The sequence below is a fragment of the Prionailurus bengalensis genome, chromosome A1, assembly GCF_016509475.1.
Source record: "Prionailurus bengalensis isolate Pbe53 chromosome A1, Fcat_Pben_1.1_paternal_pri, whole genome shotgun sequence".
Taxonomy (NCBI): domain Eukaryota; kingdom Metazoa; phylum Chordata; class Mammalia; order Carnivora; family Felidae; genus Prionailurus; species Prionailurus bengalensis.
The window spans coordinates 25,731,946-25,749,031 of NC_057343.1; the positions used below are offsets into that span (position 1 = coordinate 25,731,946).

The 17,086-nt window shown below is 36.0% G+C and overlaps 1 protein-coding gene across 1 annotated transcript in view; it reads right to left on the minus strand.

Moving 5' to 3' along the window:
• Positions 1 to 17,086, minus strand: part of GTF2F2 (general transcription factor IIF subunit 2) — a 154,029-nt gene that overhangs the window by 89,392 nt on the left and 47,551 nt on the right. The gene's annotated exons all lie outside the window — the stretch shown is intronic.

A 17,086-nucleotide genomic window follows, 5' to 3' on the forward strand; every position in this document is an offset into this window, starting at 1 on the left:
CAAAACTCCATATCAACCACACAATCTTCTTTTATATATAACAAGAAAAAAGATGCTTCTAATAAAACATCAAATTATCTCTTACATACTTTAACATGGCTTAATTAAGAGTTAAAGGAACTATGAAAACAGAAAAATACAGTAAAATCTATTTTAGCTGTTACTATAATTGAACTGTTTACATGCATCTCCAGCTTATGAGTTGACTTTTCCTTGGCATTTGGACTTTGGTAATGAAAAAAATGATAGTGATTTAATGTCAAAGCAAGATTTTCTCTAACAAGATTTCATTACAGATAATGAATATAGCCTTGACATATCTTATTACAGGAGATATCACTGAACAAATCTCCTTAGAAGTATTATAAGTTTTTGCATGAATTCACAAAAAGAGAATTTAACTGTTACAACAAATCATTACTGATGGAAACCAGTACTTAAAGAAATCTATTAATCATTTTGATAAATGTCTCTAAAATAATTGTATCTGGATGCATTTAACTCATCCTCAAACTTTTGATAAACCATAATATTGTAAAACAATTTAATAATCTGGAAGGATATTTGACCAGATTGATTATTCTTGTGTAACTTTTTAGAAGTGTAGCTTTTTAAATTCAGCCAGTTGCACTTGGGTTTATACATCAAGTGCATAAATAATGTGTTGTAATATCATTTTCAATTTCACCATTTCTTAAAATATTTAGAAATGCCTCCCATTAAAAAAAACTCAAGAAATCATACAAAATGCCAATCATAAGTCAGGGTGATATCATATTTTTGTTTGCAGTCAATGAAGAATTTCTTCCTCAAATTTTTCACAAAAAAATTCTTGTTTTTCTCACTGCTCCACAGAGTAAGTCACAAAGTGACGCTTTATCTTCTTTTTCAGAAGACAGGTAATAAAAAAAAAATAGGTTACTATACTTGCCGCAAGCCAAACATAGATAGTCCCATATTTGGAATTAACCCACACAATGCTTCTAGCACTGTCCTTAAAATATGAAAAATAAAAACACAGCTTATAGTGTACTATACTTGTAAAATGTATATGGCTGTGTGCAGAGCAAATGAAACACTTAATGAGACTTTTCAAATGATGAAAGATGACTACCAACTCAGACTGAAGGTAATGATACTAATGAAACTTGTTATTTTTTAAAGAAAATTAATTACAGTTCAATTCTATTTTAAAGATAATAAAAGATAACCCTTACTGTTTTATTACATGCCTGATACTGCACTATGAACATGCATTATCTTAATCCTCAGAATGACGTTGAGGAAGGTACTATCATTTTTTCAATCATATAGTTATTAAGAGGTAAAAGAGGATTCAAAACCTGAATCAAAGGCCGGATTCAAAACCGGCCAGGTACATTAACTTCAGAGCCCAGGAACCGTGTGTGCTTTTGCCGGCCACTTACATCTCTAACACTTAAAACCTGGCATAAAACAGGCATTCCTGAAGTATGGGCTCAACAGAGAATACCAAAATACAGGTTTGCCTCACTTGATAAAAAATCTCACAATGCAGGTTCTTGTAAAATGAGTGAAAAACTGAACTAATGGGAAAGCAAATAAAATTTTTAATGTCATGTTGGGTCATTTAAAGAACTTGAGATGAATCATCTCACAACAATAAAGGATAGCCTAAATTTGTCTATTGACAAATCTGGATCTTCACATATCAGGTTCGTGGAAAAGGAGATTAACTTTTTATGACCTGTACAGTCCACAGAACTGACATATTATGAAGAAAAAAATATAGCGCACATGAGCTCTGAAGTCAGACTTGGATTCAAATCCAATTAGCCTCCACTAACTTGCCTACATAATGTAAGCAAGATTCTTCACTTCTTTGAACTTCAATATCCTCTGAGCAAAATGGAGATAATGATTAGCTGATAGACCCTTTATAAGGCTTAAATTAAATTACATGTAAAGGGCCTCACCCACTGTAGACTTTCAATAAGCACTGGTTATTATCCAGTGTAAAGATATCTTCATGACACAACCATGAATAACATGCACAAAAATGTACATTTACCATTATTAGGCTTTCAACTTAGACATAAACAGAAGGCAGAACTTTTAACAAATGCAATGCCTAATACTTTGATGAATGCTATAAGATACAAGAATATACTTTAAATTGCTACCGGCAAACATAGTTTTCATTGGTATTAGTTTAAAAATACATACGAGTTTCTTGGGACTTTTAGTCTACCTTCATGTACAAAATCTACGAGAACCAAATAATCATGGCAGCTGTTTCATCAGCAGTATAAAACCAGTCAGCAGTAATATATGTGATAACACAATCCCAGAGATACCCCAATCTAATAAATTCTGGTTAAATGTCTTAAACTACAATGATGTCAGTCAAGGTTAAAATCAGAGCATCTGAATCATAATTATCCTTGCTAACAAAGCAGAAGTGTAGTATGGACTATCCCAGAGAGCATGCAACTTAGAAATTATTTGTATTTAGCTTTGAAATATATATGGCTACTTCTGTAGCAGACTGATCTTCCTAATCATATTTTGCTTAAGCTAGTATTAAAATTAATTTGCTTCAGTGAACAATTACCAAGGGAGTGGTGATAAAGGGAGGTGTGCCAGGCAGAGGGAAATATCTAAGATGAAATTTTAAATTTACCTAAAATAATTTATGAAAAGGTGACTATGTTTCTACTTCTTGAACAAAATATACAATAGGGGGTGCCTGGTGGCTCAGTTAGTTTCAGCTCAGGTCATGATCTCATGGTTTGTGAGTTTGAGCCTTGCATAGGGCTCTGCACGGACAGCACAGAGCCTGCTTGGGATTCTCTCTCCCCCTCTCTCTCTGACCCTCCCCTGCACTACCGTGTGTGTGTGTGTGTGTGTGTGTGTGTGTGTGTGTGTGTGTGTGTGTGTCAAAATAAACATTTAAAATAATAAATACAGACAACTATATAATAAATCACTCATCCATATATATTTTAAAAATGCACAAAAGTTTCTATCAAACAAAAATCACTGATATGCACCACATAAGCGACTATAAATGACCTCCATTTAATTAAAATTTTCCAACAATGCAAAAAAAAATGTGCAATGTGGAAACTCTAGTTTAATTTTAATCACTAATTATTTTAGAAAAAATACTGAATTGGATATGAAAGAGTGAAATAATTGTAGGTCTTTAAAAAAAACTGTTCCCTAGCATAAAATATAACAGTCAACCTAATAGCACAACGAGTTTTTCCAAACCCAAGATTCCAGAGTATTTAGGTACATTTAAAAGCAACATTTAGTAGTTTGGTTTCTTTTCTTTTCTTTTCTTTTCTTTAAAGATCTCATTAACTGTGGAAAATGCCGTTTTGAAGACAGGCTCAACTTTTCAAAAAGTAATTCTGCTTACTATCTTCAAGGATGTTTAGACATATATTCTACATTATTAGTGTAAAACTGAACAAGTCTGATTTCTTTTTTTTTTTTTTTTCCCAACGTTTATTTATTTTTGGGACAGAGAGAGACAGAGCATGAACGGGGGAGGGGCAGAGAGAGAGGGAGACACAGAATCGGAAACAGGCTCCAGGCTCCGAGCCATCAGCCCAGAGCCTGACGCAGGGCTCGAACTCACGGACCGCGAGATCGTGACCTGGCTGAAGTCGGACGCCCAACCTGACTGCGCCACCCAGGCGCCCCCTGATTTCTTCTTAATTCCACTCCACTGATTTTGTCTTGTTATAACAGATATTAACTAATTTTTAAGGTTCTTAAGAATTACTGAACGATATTAACTTTAATCTCAGTGGTTATTTAAATTTAATAACCTTCTGTGACTTAATGAGGTTTTACCAAAAAATGAGACTATTTAGCATTTACTTTAGATAGATCATTTGCTGAATTGTTATTCATTTTTAAAAAACATTAAAAATAAGTATGAATGCAGATACCCATGATCTCATATCTGTTTTGACTGTTGCATATTTTTTCTATCCATATATATTTTTAAAGAAACCCATGTAGAAAGAAAAAGGAAAGACTATTATATATAGCTACGTGCAGGAATAAATTATTAGTAAACGTTGGGTGATTACTGGAGAGAAACACAAAAGAATCTAAAAGTCTATAAAACAACAAAATCAAATTATACAACCACAGGCACTTGCACTTATGATACATACACCTTTACTTGTTACAACGCAGCCCAAAAAGAACACATTGGGATTCAGTATGTAAATATACAGCTACCTTGAAAACTGGAAGCAGGCTTTATTAAAATGCCATTTTGACTGCCAGCTTATTTCCCTCCCCTCTTCTTTCTACCTTATCAAATTTAAATTATTTGGATATAAGGCAGATCATACTTACAAGAGGCAAGAAAATGGGGTACTGTGTCTCTTACTATTTTAGAACAAAAATTTTTTATGTTGTAAAAACTCACAAGATAATGAGTTTGTAGAAAACTAACAAAGCTTGATATAAAAATTTGGCAGTTAAGGGGCACCTGGGTAGCTCAGTTGGTTAAGCGTCCGACTTCAATTCAGGTCATGATCTTGCAGTCCATGAGTTAAAGCCCCACATCAGGCTCTGTGCTGACATCTCAGAGCCTGGGGCCTGCTTTGGATTCCGTGTCTCCCTTTCTCTCTGTCCCTCACCTTCTCACGCTTTCTCTCTTTCTCTCTCACAAAAATAAACATTTAAAAAAAATTTTTTTTTTTAATTTTGGCAGTTAAGGGGCGCGTGGGTGGCTCAGTCGGTTAAGTGTCTGACTTTGGCTCATGGTTTGTGAGTTCAAGCCCCGCGCTGGGTTCTGCGCTGACACCTCGGAGCCTGGAGCCTGCTTCAGATTCTGTGTCTCCCTCTCTCTCTCTGCCCCTCCCCTGATCACGCTGTCTCTCTCTGTCTCTCAATAATAAATAAACATTTTAAAAAATTAAAAAAAAATAATTTTGGCAGTTAACACTGACATATTTAGCGACACCATAGGCTATGCATTAAGTAAACTCATTCCCAATCTCACCCTGAGACTTTCCATTTAACTAAAGGATGTAATAAAGTATTTTAAAGTAGAATTACTTTTAATCCCTTTTAACTTTTAAATAATGAGTATGTATCAAACACTGGTCTTTGGGGGTTCAAGACAGTAGAAGAGCAGTTGAGGATTTAAAATTCGAAGTAAAGAATAAACACACAAATAAATAAAATTCCAAGTATAAGGTACAGTTCTAAGTACTTTATGTGCATTGTCTCCTTTAAAACATAATGCAAAGATTGCTACTTATGTCCCCAATACCCACTCTTTCTTTCTGTTAGTAATCAAGTCCTGATTCAGGATGACAACTGTACCCAGACAAAGGCTGTATTTTCCAGTGTTCTGTGGCTGCGCTGGGTGTGTACAAGCTATAAAGTTCTGACCGATGGAATGTAAGCAAAACTCGTAAGCAATGTAAGCAAAAAAAAACCTTTTGGATAATGTCTTCTAAAAGGTTACAAAGTCAGGTGAACCTTTAGGCTTGCCCTATTGACCCCATTTTGCTTCCGGGGATACAGACGTGGTGGCTATAAGTGCAGAAGTCATTCTGGATCATGCTGAGGATGGAAGCCACGAACTAATGATAGCAGATGGTTGATAATGACCATGGAACCATCATACTAGACCTGGACTTCTTATCTCAGAATTCCTTTCCAAAGAAGAAAAGTGTGTTTAACTCATTGATATTTTGGGATGTCTGTTAATCCTAACAGATGGATGTGGGTCCAATCCCCATTTTACAGATGAGGAAACAAGACTCAGAGTTAAGCAACTTGCTGCAGGTACACAGCTCGAAAGAAACCTCCAAGTGCCAAGCTCCTAACCACTTACACGATACCACTTTCGGACCTGACACAGAGAACTCAGTGAGAGACTTGAAAATGGGCAAGATAATGTAAGATGGTGAGTACCTCCACTCATTTGGGTAGGCTAAGACTTGGCTTCAAATACTGGAAGATGTCGAGGTTAACCAAAAGGGAATCCAGCCAGTCTGGTGAGTTTGCTGTAAGAAAAAACTAGGATAGAGAATCCATTTCTGAGACATGTTGAACCACAACCACATTAAGGAAAAGGGGTGACTGACAGGTCAAAGAATATGTCTAACCAGGAAAGAAACCTCTGTGAGCCAAGGAGATTTTCCTTATTCAGGTACAGAATAATTATTAAATAATCCAGAAGAATAACTAGCTCCCTGGGAATAACCATCAAACTGATTGCTAAAAATTCTTCTAAGGGAACATCTAAGAAAAAGTAGAATATCTTTACACAACGGAGGGGAGTGGGGGGGGAGACAGCATTCATATAAAGTAAACAAAGAGGGACACCTGGGTAGCTCAGTCGGTTGAGTGTCTGACTTCAGCTCAGGTCATGATCTCACCGTTTGTGGGTTTGAGCCCCGCATCGGGCTCTGTGCTGAGAGCTCAGAGCCTGGAGCCTGCTTTGGATCTGTGTCTCCCCTCTCTCTGCCCCTCCCCCACTCATGCTCTCTCTCAAAAATAAATAAATGTTAAAAAAAAGTTTTTAAGTAAACAAAGAAACAACTTTACATATTTCTGAGACACATTTTTAAAAACCAAATTTTTAAAAAATATTTATTCACTTTTGAGAGACAGAGTGCAAGTGGGGGAGGGGCAGAGAGAGGGAGACACAGAATCTGAAGCAGGCTCCAGGCTCCGAGCTGTCAGCACAGAGCCCAACGCGGGGCTCAAACTCACAAACTGTGAGATCATGACCTGAGCCAAAGTCAGACACTCAACTGACTGAGCCACACAGGCGCCCGATATAGTCAACTTTTTGTACTATACCCCCCGCCCTCCACTTTGGGAGTGGAGGAGGAGTAAGAGTGTAGGCCAAAAAGAGCATAATTCTCTTCCGTTTCCCAGTAATATCAAACAATTGAAAAAAATACATAGGATCAAAAAGCATCTTCTTTGCTCCATTTTAGAGTTTTCTGAGAGGAAGAAAACTGGGAAGAAGAAATGCAGTCTGAAAAACTGAACTGGTGGAAGATGGCAGATGGACATGGCCAATTTCTTAGTAAAGCAAGGCATGGATGCAGAAAGAGTTCCTTACGTAAGAAGCTATCTCCAGACAGAGGGACCTGAGGCTCTAAACCAGCAGGACAGCCAATTGTTTCCTAAGTAGCCAGTATTATTATCTTCAATTTTCCCAATTAATAAGCTTGTGGTAAACTACTCAAATAATTAGACACTTTCCCCAAGAACATGTCAACAGAAGGATCAAGAAAAACAACTGCTGGCTTGTTTTACACTTTAAGTTAAAATACTGGAGCACTGATGCTAATGCTCACATGCTTTTTTTTTTTTTTCTTAATAATAAGATAAAAAGTGACCCAAAAGACAACAGGTGAGGTTTTTTTGTTGTTGTTGTTCCGGTTATACAACTCGAAACAGATGATCTTTTAAGAACAACACTCACTCATCCACACATTAGATTCTACATTTACTTCTAAATATGTAGTGTTTTTGTATTACACAGGTTTAAAAGATAAAATATGAAGTTACTGTTGCTTAAAACCTTATTTTACACAGCTGAGAGCCAAATTACTTATAAATCCTTAGAAGACTTAAACACGAGAATACACACGGAATTGTCCATTAGAAAGGAAAAGTATTTTGAAAATTGGCAAACTGATAAGCAAAAGATGTCAAAGATGTCACCTAACTAAGACCAATACAGTTAAACAATCCTGAACGTTGCCCTGGAACCCAGGCATCTTTTTAGCTTCTGGTCACTTATAGCTATTAAATGTAATGAAACAGGATGCAGACAGATTGAGAAATGTTCTTATTCTAAAGCACTCAAGGACGATGCCTGCTAACCTAGTTCCTACCAATCTTTTACAAAATCAAATAGAGAAGAATCGGACCAATGGCACTGCTTGGTCAATCTTTCTGAATTGAACACACACTTAACTAAAGCTAACAATATCTTCTGCTTGGCTTCACATTAATGATACATTTCTTTTACATTTTAAGTTAAAATGCAATATACTTACCAAAACAATTCACTTTCTTAGATCCTTCTTTTATTTTATTTTATTATATGAAATTTATTGTCAAATCAGTTTCCATATAACACCCGGTGCTCATCCCAAAAGATGCCCTCTCCAATGCCCATCACCTACCCTCCCCTCCCTCCCACCCCCCATCAACCCTCAGTTTGTTCTCAGTTTTTAAGAGTCTCTTATACTTTGGCTCTCTCTCCCACTCTAACCTCTTTTTTTTTCCCTTCCCCTCCCCCATGGTTTTCTGTTAAGTTTCTCAGGATCCACATAAGAGTGAAAACATATGGTATCTGTCTTTCTCTGTATGGCTTATTTCACTTAGCATCACACTCTCCACTTCCATCCATGTTGCTACAAAGGGCCATATTTCATTCTTTCTCATTGCCACGTAGTACTCCATTGTGTATATAAACCACAATTTCTTTATCCATTCATCAGCTGATGGGACATTTAGGCTCTTTCCACAATTTGGCTATTGTTGAGAGTGCTACTATAAACACTGGGGTACAAGTGCCCCTGTATCCCTTGGGTAAATTCCTAGCAGTGCTATTGCTGGGTCATAGGGTAGGTCTATTTTTAATTTTTTGAGGAACCTCCACACGGTTTTCCAGAGCGGCTGCACCAGTTTGCATTCCCACCAACAGTGCAAGAGGGTTCCCATTTCTCCACATCCTCTCCAGCATCTATAGTCTCCTGATTTGTTCATTTTGGCCACTCTGACTGGCGTGAGGTGATATCTGAGTGTGGTTTTGATTTATATTTCCCTGATGAGGAGCGATGTTAAGCATCTTTTCATGTGCCTGTTGGCCATCTTAGATCCTTCTTTTAAAAACACGTTTGCAACAGACGTTTATTTAAAATCGTCTCTGTAGCCTAAGACCCTCACCTTTAAGTCTACTGCTCATCTCTATTCAAAATCCTAACCCACACAATTACTGGCTCATATTACAAATAAAAAATGATAATAATGGTAAATAATAAACGTAAAAATAAAGAAGAATGAAAAGTCACTAACGTTTACTAAGCATTAACTTGTGCCAGGCACTTTTCTTATTGTTGTATCTAATTTACAAATGGAGAAACTGAAGTTTGGCAAAGTATGCCTAAGGTTCCAGAGCTCCTAACAGGAGACTGAGGAGGGTTTTAACTGAACAGCCAGGTTCCAGAACCCACTCTCAACTAATACAACCTAACATCGTCAATCTCTATTTCTCTTTTCAATCCATTTTGAAAAGTTGGAAAATTGTTTTTTCTCCTCCATCTGTGAGAAAGTGTTCATCAAACAAACTTATAATATGAATGTGATTCAGAGGCAAAGTGTTTAACTTACCTGAAAATGGTTTTTTTAAGAAACAGTAGGACAAAATGTTTATATATGTAAGTAATTGATACATCTAAAACTTCTTCAGCTATTCACTCAAAGATTCCCCAAAAACCTCCAAGTTTTTTTCCTCTGATTTCTTATTTTGAAGTAATAATAATGACTTTTCTTAAAACCACTATGAATAAGAAAATAAATTCCAAGCTGCCTTTAGATGAAACGTGTGACCCTTTCCTTTTTGAGGCAGCCAGCAAGAAGGGAGGGAGGTACATAAAGAGAACTGATGTCATATCATTTTAATTTTTTGATGACTATCCATGGCAAGGATCACTGAAGAGACTGACAATCCACCAATACAAAAATGTATTTCTAAAAAAAAAGTCATGTTTTCTGCATGTAACTATATCCTTCTAAAGAAAATATTAAGACATGTGAAAAATAATTGAATAATTTTATTGAATAAAAATTTGTTCAAGTAGTATATTAAAAAAGTTAATAGGCCTCAATAACAACACACATACAAAATAACAATTCAATCCACTTCACTACAAACACACAAAACTAAAAAAAAAAAAACAACCACAAAAAAACCCAACTAAAATGGCCACTTTTCACAGGAAATAAACCATACTGACTAAATTAAATCAGTGTATCATTAAGAGAAAATGTACTTATTAAAAATTAGATTTCAAAAAAATTAGATTTCAACATCAAAGGAAATAAAGAAGCATGGAGAGAAAAGTGTGGTTCAATATGTAGATCAATTCTTCCGCATAAGTATTTAGCCAGCTTAAAAATAAACATTCATCAATTGCCTAGAACTTTTTGAGGAATAAAACATATATATATTTCTACATATATAAAATTTTAGCTATACACCTAAAATAGACACATAATCTTGAGTCTAAAATAGAGACAAACATTCTACAATGAAACTGAAAAAAAAAAAAAAAACCTGCGTATTTTGTAAAAGTCACCCATGAACCAGTTTTAAAAATAAAGGGCTCTGGGGCACCTGGGTGGCTCAGGTGGTTAAGTGTCCGACTCTTAGATTTCAGCTCAGGTCATGATCCCAGAGTTGTGGGACTGAGACCCACATTCGGGCTCCATGCTGAGCGTGGAGCCTGCTTAGGATTCTGTCTCTCTCTTTTTCTCTCTCAAAATAAATAAATTAACATTAAAAAAAATAAAGGGCTCTAATGTAGAAATCTAGACAATATAGAGATAACTGAAAAATAATTCAGGAATAAGATGGCATGATCAGAAAACTAGAAAAAAACATAATGGATTTTACAACTAATACTAAGGTTAAACAGCAGGGGAATTAGCTGTAAAACACAATGTTAACCTTTAAAGCCTCAATAAAATGAAAATTAACCACTAAATACTGAGAAATTGTGTTTTGAGAAAAATAACTTCCTAATTTTTCATAAAAGAGAATTAACAAGTTTGTCAAAAAGTGGAACCTGGAGTTGAAACAAACAAACACAATGACTCCAATCCCCGAGGTCCTCCCTTCTCAAATCTACAGCCCCACCCTCCAACTATAGAAGCAGCTCTCGGGAACTCTGATTTTTTATGGGAAAGAAGCATTTATTTGACATTCAATAGTTCTTTCCATTCTCTTTCTTCTCTCACTTCAAGTAAGTTAACTATACTTGTTCTTACTCCCTATAATCATGGGCTAAATCAAAGCTCCCACTGAAAACAACTATAAAAGCTGAATAAAATCTGAAAAGTATCAAAAAGACCACAAGATAATAGGTCATCTCCAAATATAGGGAAAATCAGAATCCATGAGGTTATGGGTCAATCCAGAGAAAAAAATGAAACCTTGTGTTTAGATAATCTCCAAAAGAAAGCAGCAGGAGGAAGGAACAGAAATCAAAACCCAGAGCTGCACAAGGTGGAAAGCCTAACAGGGGTCTCTTACCATAAAAAAATTAAAATTCCAAAGGACCATACCCTCAAGGAGAGGGTAAATAGGATGTGGAAAAATCCATGATGAACCACAACCAGGATGACCCCCAAGTCCTAGTATCCCAAAGACATTCTCGTTTATGACACTTGTATTTACTATCAAAAATGCTCCAGGTGGATGGTATGTTACATGGTCACCCTAACGATGCTCTAGTTTCAATCCTCTGGCTCTCCTATCAAAAAAATGTCAAGCCTTAATTAAACATGGTGTAAGTGTGGCTGTAGTGGACTGTCTCTGAAGACGACATCAAGTCCTCCATCTCTGAATAAGGAAAATTCTTACAGATTCAACAACAAGAACCAAACAGGATATCTAGAAACAAAAAATACAATAAGTAAAATTTAAACCTCACTGGATGAGTTTAAACAGCAGACCAGACACAACTGAAGAAAACTTTAGTGAGCTGAAATATAAGAAAAATAGACTTTCCACAACATAGCATGAAAAGAATACAGGTGGAAAAATCAGAAGAGGGATATAAAATGTAGAGCGAAAAGGCTGAGCAGATGTTTAAAATATTAGTAGTGCAATCCGTATCTCAGAAGGAGGGGAAAAAAAGAAATGGAACAAAGGCAGCATTTAAAGGGATGGTGTCTGAAATTTTTTAACAGAAGAAAACTAGCAATCAGTAGATACAAGAGTCTCAACGAATCTCAGGTACCTTATATAAAAAGAAATTGGGACTTAGATATATATTAAAACTTTAGAAATTAAATGTAAAGAACAAAATGTTAAGTAGCCACAGAGAACAAAAAGATTACCTTCAAAGAAGCTGCAGTAAAACTAAGCAAAAACAACTCAAGGCTGTCAACTATCTTTGATGGTTGAGTGAAAGTATCTGCCAACCTATAATTCTATACTCAGCAAAAACACAAGTTACCAGTATCGGGAATGAAAATGAAGGCATTATTACAAATTTATAGACATTTTAAAAGAAAACAAGTGGAAATTTATGTAAATAAATTTGACAATTTAGATAAAATGAAGAAAGTCAAAACTGACCAAAATGACACAAGAAGATATAGGAGATCCCAAAAGTCCTACAAATAAACTGACTTCACGTCGAGAACTGAGGAGGGTTTGACATTTCACCCAAATTACTTGCAAACTAACAAGTTATCCTGCCACAGTTTCATAGATGCTAGCAGGGGGACATTATTAGGCCAAGGGAAAAGGACTTTATTATTAACCACAAAACAGCATGGTTCTTACTTTTTATCAGTTGCTTTTATCCCTGCTATCTGCACATGGCAGCAACCTACAAGAGGCTCATGTGGATAATATGCACACAGAGGGTCTGTGTCACCGCTGAGGAACCCCAAGCTTAGAAAATCACCGATCTCATGGAGGCTGCCAGCAAGCCTAACAAACCTTTGCCCTGTAGGGAGACCCTATTTCTGGATTTCAAGGCTTTTTGTTATACAAACATCCTTAAAAGGATAGCCTAACACAAGAACGATCACATGATATGTAGAAATGCTATAAAGAATTGCTTCCCGGGGCGCCTGGATGGCGCAGTCGGTTAAGCGTCCGACTTCAACCAGGTCACAATCTCACGGTCCGTGAGTTCGAGCCCCGCGTCGGGCTCTGGGCTGATGGCTCAGAGCCTGGAGCCTGTTTCCGATTCTGTGTCTCCCTCTCTCTCTGCCCCTCCCCCGTTCATGCTCTGTCTCTCTCTGTCACAAAAATAAATAAACGTTGAAAAAAAAAAAAAAAGTTTAAAAAAAAAAAAAAGAATTGCTTCCCAATTCCATAATCAAAAATTTGCCCACAGGAGCACCTGGGTGGTTCAGTCAGTTAAGCATCCAACTTTGCCTCAGGTCATGACCTCATGGCTCACGGGTTTGAGCCCCATGTCGGGCTCTGTGCTGACAGCTCAGAGCCTGGAGCCTGCTTCAGATTCTGTGTCTCCCTCTCTCTGTCCCTCCCGTGCTCATTCTCTCTCTCTCTCTCTCTCTCAAAAATAAATAAATGTTAAAAAAAAAATTTTTTTTAATTTGCCCACCAAAAAAATTCCATTTCTTTTTTTTTTTTTTTAAATTTAAAAAAAAATTTTTTTTTTAACGTTTATTTATTTTTGAGACAGAGAGAGACAGAGCATGAACAGGGGAGGGGCAGAGAGAGAGGGAGACACAGAATCCGAAACAGGCTCCAGGCTCTGAGCTGTCAGCACAGAGCCCAACGCGGGGCTCGAACTCACGGACCGCGAGATCGTGACCTGAGCCGAAGTCAGCCGCTTAACCGACTGAGCCACCCAGGTGCCCCCAAAAAATTCCATTTCTTAGTTAGACAAATTGACAAATTCCACTAAATATTTAAGGATAAAAAAAAAAATCTTACAGTCTTACAAAAAATCTTCTTGGTTACAAGAATAAAGAAAGATCACTTCCCTGACTCATTTTATGACGACAGTGTAACCTTGATACCAAAACCTAATAAAAACATTAGGAGAAAGGAAATTTATGGGCAATTTCATTCATGAATACAAATGTAAAAATATGGAACAAAAGATAAGCAAACTGAATCTAGCAATATTTAAAAGTATAATAAATCAAAGCCAAGTTAGAATTATTTCAGGAATGAAAGAGCAATTTTACAAATCAACACAGTTTTCCAAATAAGATAAATTTTATAATTTCATTAGCTCTCAATGCAGAAAAAATATTTGATAAAATTCATCATTCATTCATTGACACGCTGAGCAAAACTAGGAAGAAACAGGAATTTCCCTTATCTGATGAAGACTACCTACCCAAAACAACAAACTATCTAGAACCTACAGCAAACATACCTAAAAATGAAATGTTAAATAGACATGACCCCATTACTACCCCCAACTAGTACAATAAGGCAAGAAAAAGAAATAAAAGGTATGATATTTGGAAGGACACAAAACCGAGGTTTTACTCACAGATTTTTATGATTATGTAGATATAAAAATTTTGTAAATCTATAGATAAGCTATTAGAATGAATAAGGCAGTTGAGCAAGGTTGATGAATACAAGGTCAACATTAAAATTCAACTATATTTCTATATACCAGAAACAAAGTGATGACAATCTTTTTAAAGAGATACATAATACAGTAGTGTCAAAAATAATCAAATATCTAGAAATAATAAAAATATATAAGATATCTATAGAGAAAACTATAAAAATTTTCAAGAAAAATTAAAGGCCTCACAAATATTCATATATTGCAAGGGTCATTTTTAAGACATTAATTTTTCTTAGGTTGCTATACAGATTCAATACAATTCCAATAAAAAAATAAATCAGTCAAGTGTTTATGGAAGATTTCAAGCTGATTTTAAAATTTACATAGTAATGCAGAAGGGCCAAGAATAACTAAGATACTCCTGAAGAACAAGGGGGGAAGGGGCTGGCTCTCCTGGATATCAAGACTTACTATATGATAGGGTAAGAAAGTTGTTCAGTAAAGCACAAAGATAAGTGAATCAACTAATGGAACAGATACGGAGTCTAAAAACAGACTCTGCTTCAATAAATAACTTATGGCAAAGGTGACATGGCATAACAGTTGAGAAAATGATATTCTTTTTTTTTTTAAGTTTTATTTATTTATTGGGGGGGGGGGGGGAGGGGCAGATACAAAGGGAGAGAGAGAATCTTCACCAGGCACTGTCAGCACAAAGCCCAACATAGGGCTTGAACTCACACACTGTGAATTTACTATCTGAGCCGAAATCAAGAGTTGGACAGTCAACGAACTGAGCCACCCAGGCGCCCCAAAAACTCATAGTCTTTTAAAAGGTACACGATATTCCACATGGAGGAAAGATAAAATTTGACCACTATCTTACACCATAGAGAAAAAAACAATTCCAAGTAAGCTGTAGATCTAAATGTGAAAGACAAGACAGAAAAGCTTCTGGAAAGTGATACAAAAATACCTTCATGATCTTGGATACTGCAATGGGACACAAAAAGCACAAACCATAAAAGACTAATAAAGTGGAATGTACCAAAGATGACAACTTCTGCTCATCAAAAGACACATTTAAGGGAATGAAAAGGGGAGCCACAGAATAAAAGGCACTTGTAACCCATATAACTGAGGGCATATAAAGAACTACAACTCAAAAAACAAAAAGCCAACCCAGTAAAAACTAGGTAAGCAATCTAAACAAGCATTTCATAAAACAGGAAATCCAAATAGACAACAGACACGTGAAAAGGACTCCACTAGACATCAGGGAAACGTTGGGGTCCCTGGGTGGCTCAGTCACTTAAGTGTCAGACTCTTGATTTCAGCTCATGTATCTCAGGGTTCATGAGCCCAACATACAGGTCTGTGCTAACCCTGGGATTCTCTCTCTCCCTCTCTTTGCCTGTCCCCTATTTGCATTCTCACAAGTGTGCATGATCTCTCAAAATAAACTTAAGAAGAGAAATCAGGGAAATGTCAAATCAACCCACAATGAGAAATTACTACACATTCATTGTAACAGTTAACATTAAAAACAAAAATTAGACAATGCTATTGGAGAAGAGTTGAAACAAAAAGAACTCACGTACATTGCTGACAGGAATATAAACTGGTATGACTCCTTTGAAAAACAGTTTGGGCTTATCAACTAGAAGAAAAAATAAATATACCCTGTGACCAAACAGAGTCCACACTTACGAATATGCCTTTTAAAAATGTATGCACCAGGGCAATTATACAAAAATATGATAGCACTGATAATGAGCCACAAACTACAAACACAGCAAATATCCACTAATAGTAAAAATGGATAAACTGCGTTAAATATATACTTTGGAATACAGCATGCGCACACACACACACACATACACACGCTAAATATATATATATATATATATGGAGAGGGAGGGAAAGAGAGAGAGAGGGGGGCTACTGCTATATATATATATATAATGTAGATCAGTCTTAGAAAACAATGTTCAGTGACAAAAGCCCAACTAAAAAAGAGTGCATATTGTAGGATTCCTTTTTAACGATCATAAACAAAGTAAAATATACAGAATAGGGATGAAGACTTAAATGCTAAAATCATGAAAGAAAATCAAACTGATTATCATAAATGTCAATGATAACAGATACCTCTGTGGAGGAAGGAGTGTACTATGATGGAGGAAGGATACCCAGCAGCTTCTGAAGAACTGGTCTTGTTCTATTCCAACTGTTTATGTTAATGTATCTTTTCTGCATGTGTTAGTGTTTGCTTTTTCTAATGTTTGTTAAATTATCTATATTCTTATTTTTAGAAATAGCCACTCAGGAAAATTTTGGCAGTTTCTTACAAAATTTAACACGTAATTATCACACGACCCAGCAAATGCACTCTTGGGCGTTTATCCCAGAGAAATGAAAACTTATGCTTACGCAAAAATCTATACACAAATGTTCATAGCAGCTTTATTTGTAGTAGCAAAAAACTGGAAACAACACAGATGTCCTTCAATGAGTGACTAAATTGCGGTGCATCCATACCATGGAACACCCAGTGAAAGAAAGAAATGAACTACTGAAGCGTGTAAAACCTTGGATGAATCTCCAGGGAATTTAAGTGGGGAAAAAAAGTACTTACATAATTTTTTAAATGATAAAATTATAGAAATGGAATTAGCTATCAGGGAAATACAAATCAAACCCACAATGAGACTATTTCACACTCACTAGGATGGCTGTAATAAAAAGGACAGACTCTATCAAGTGTTGGTGAAGAGGTAGAGAAATCAGAA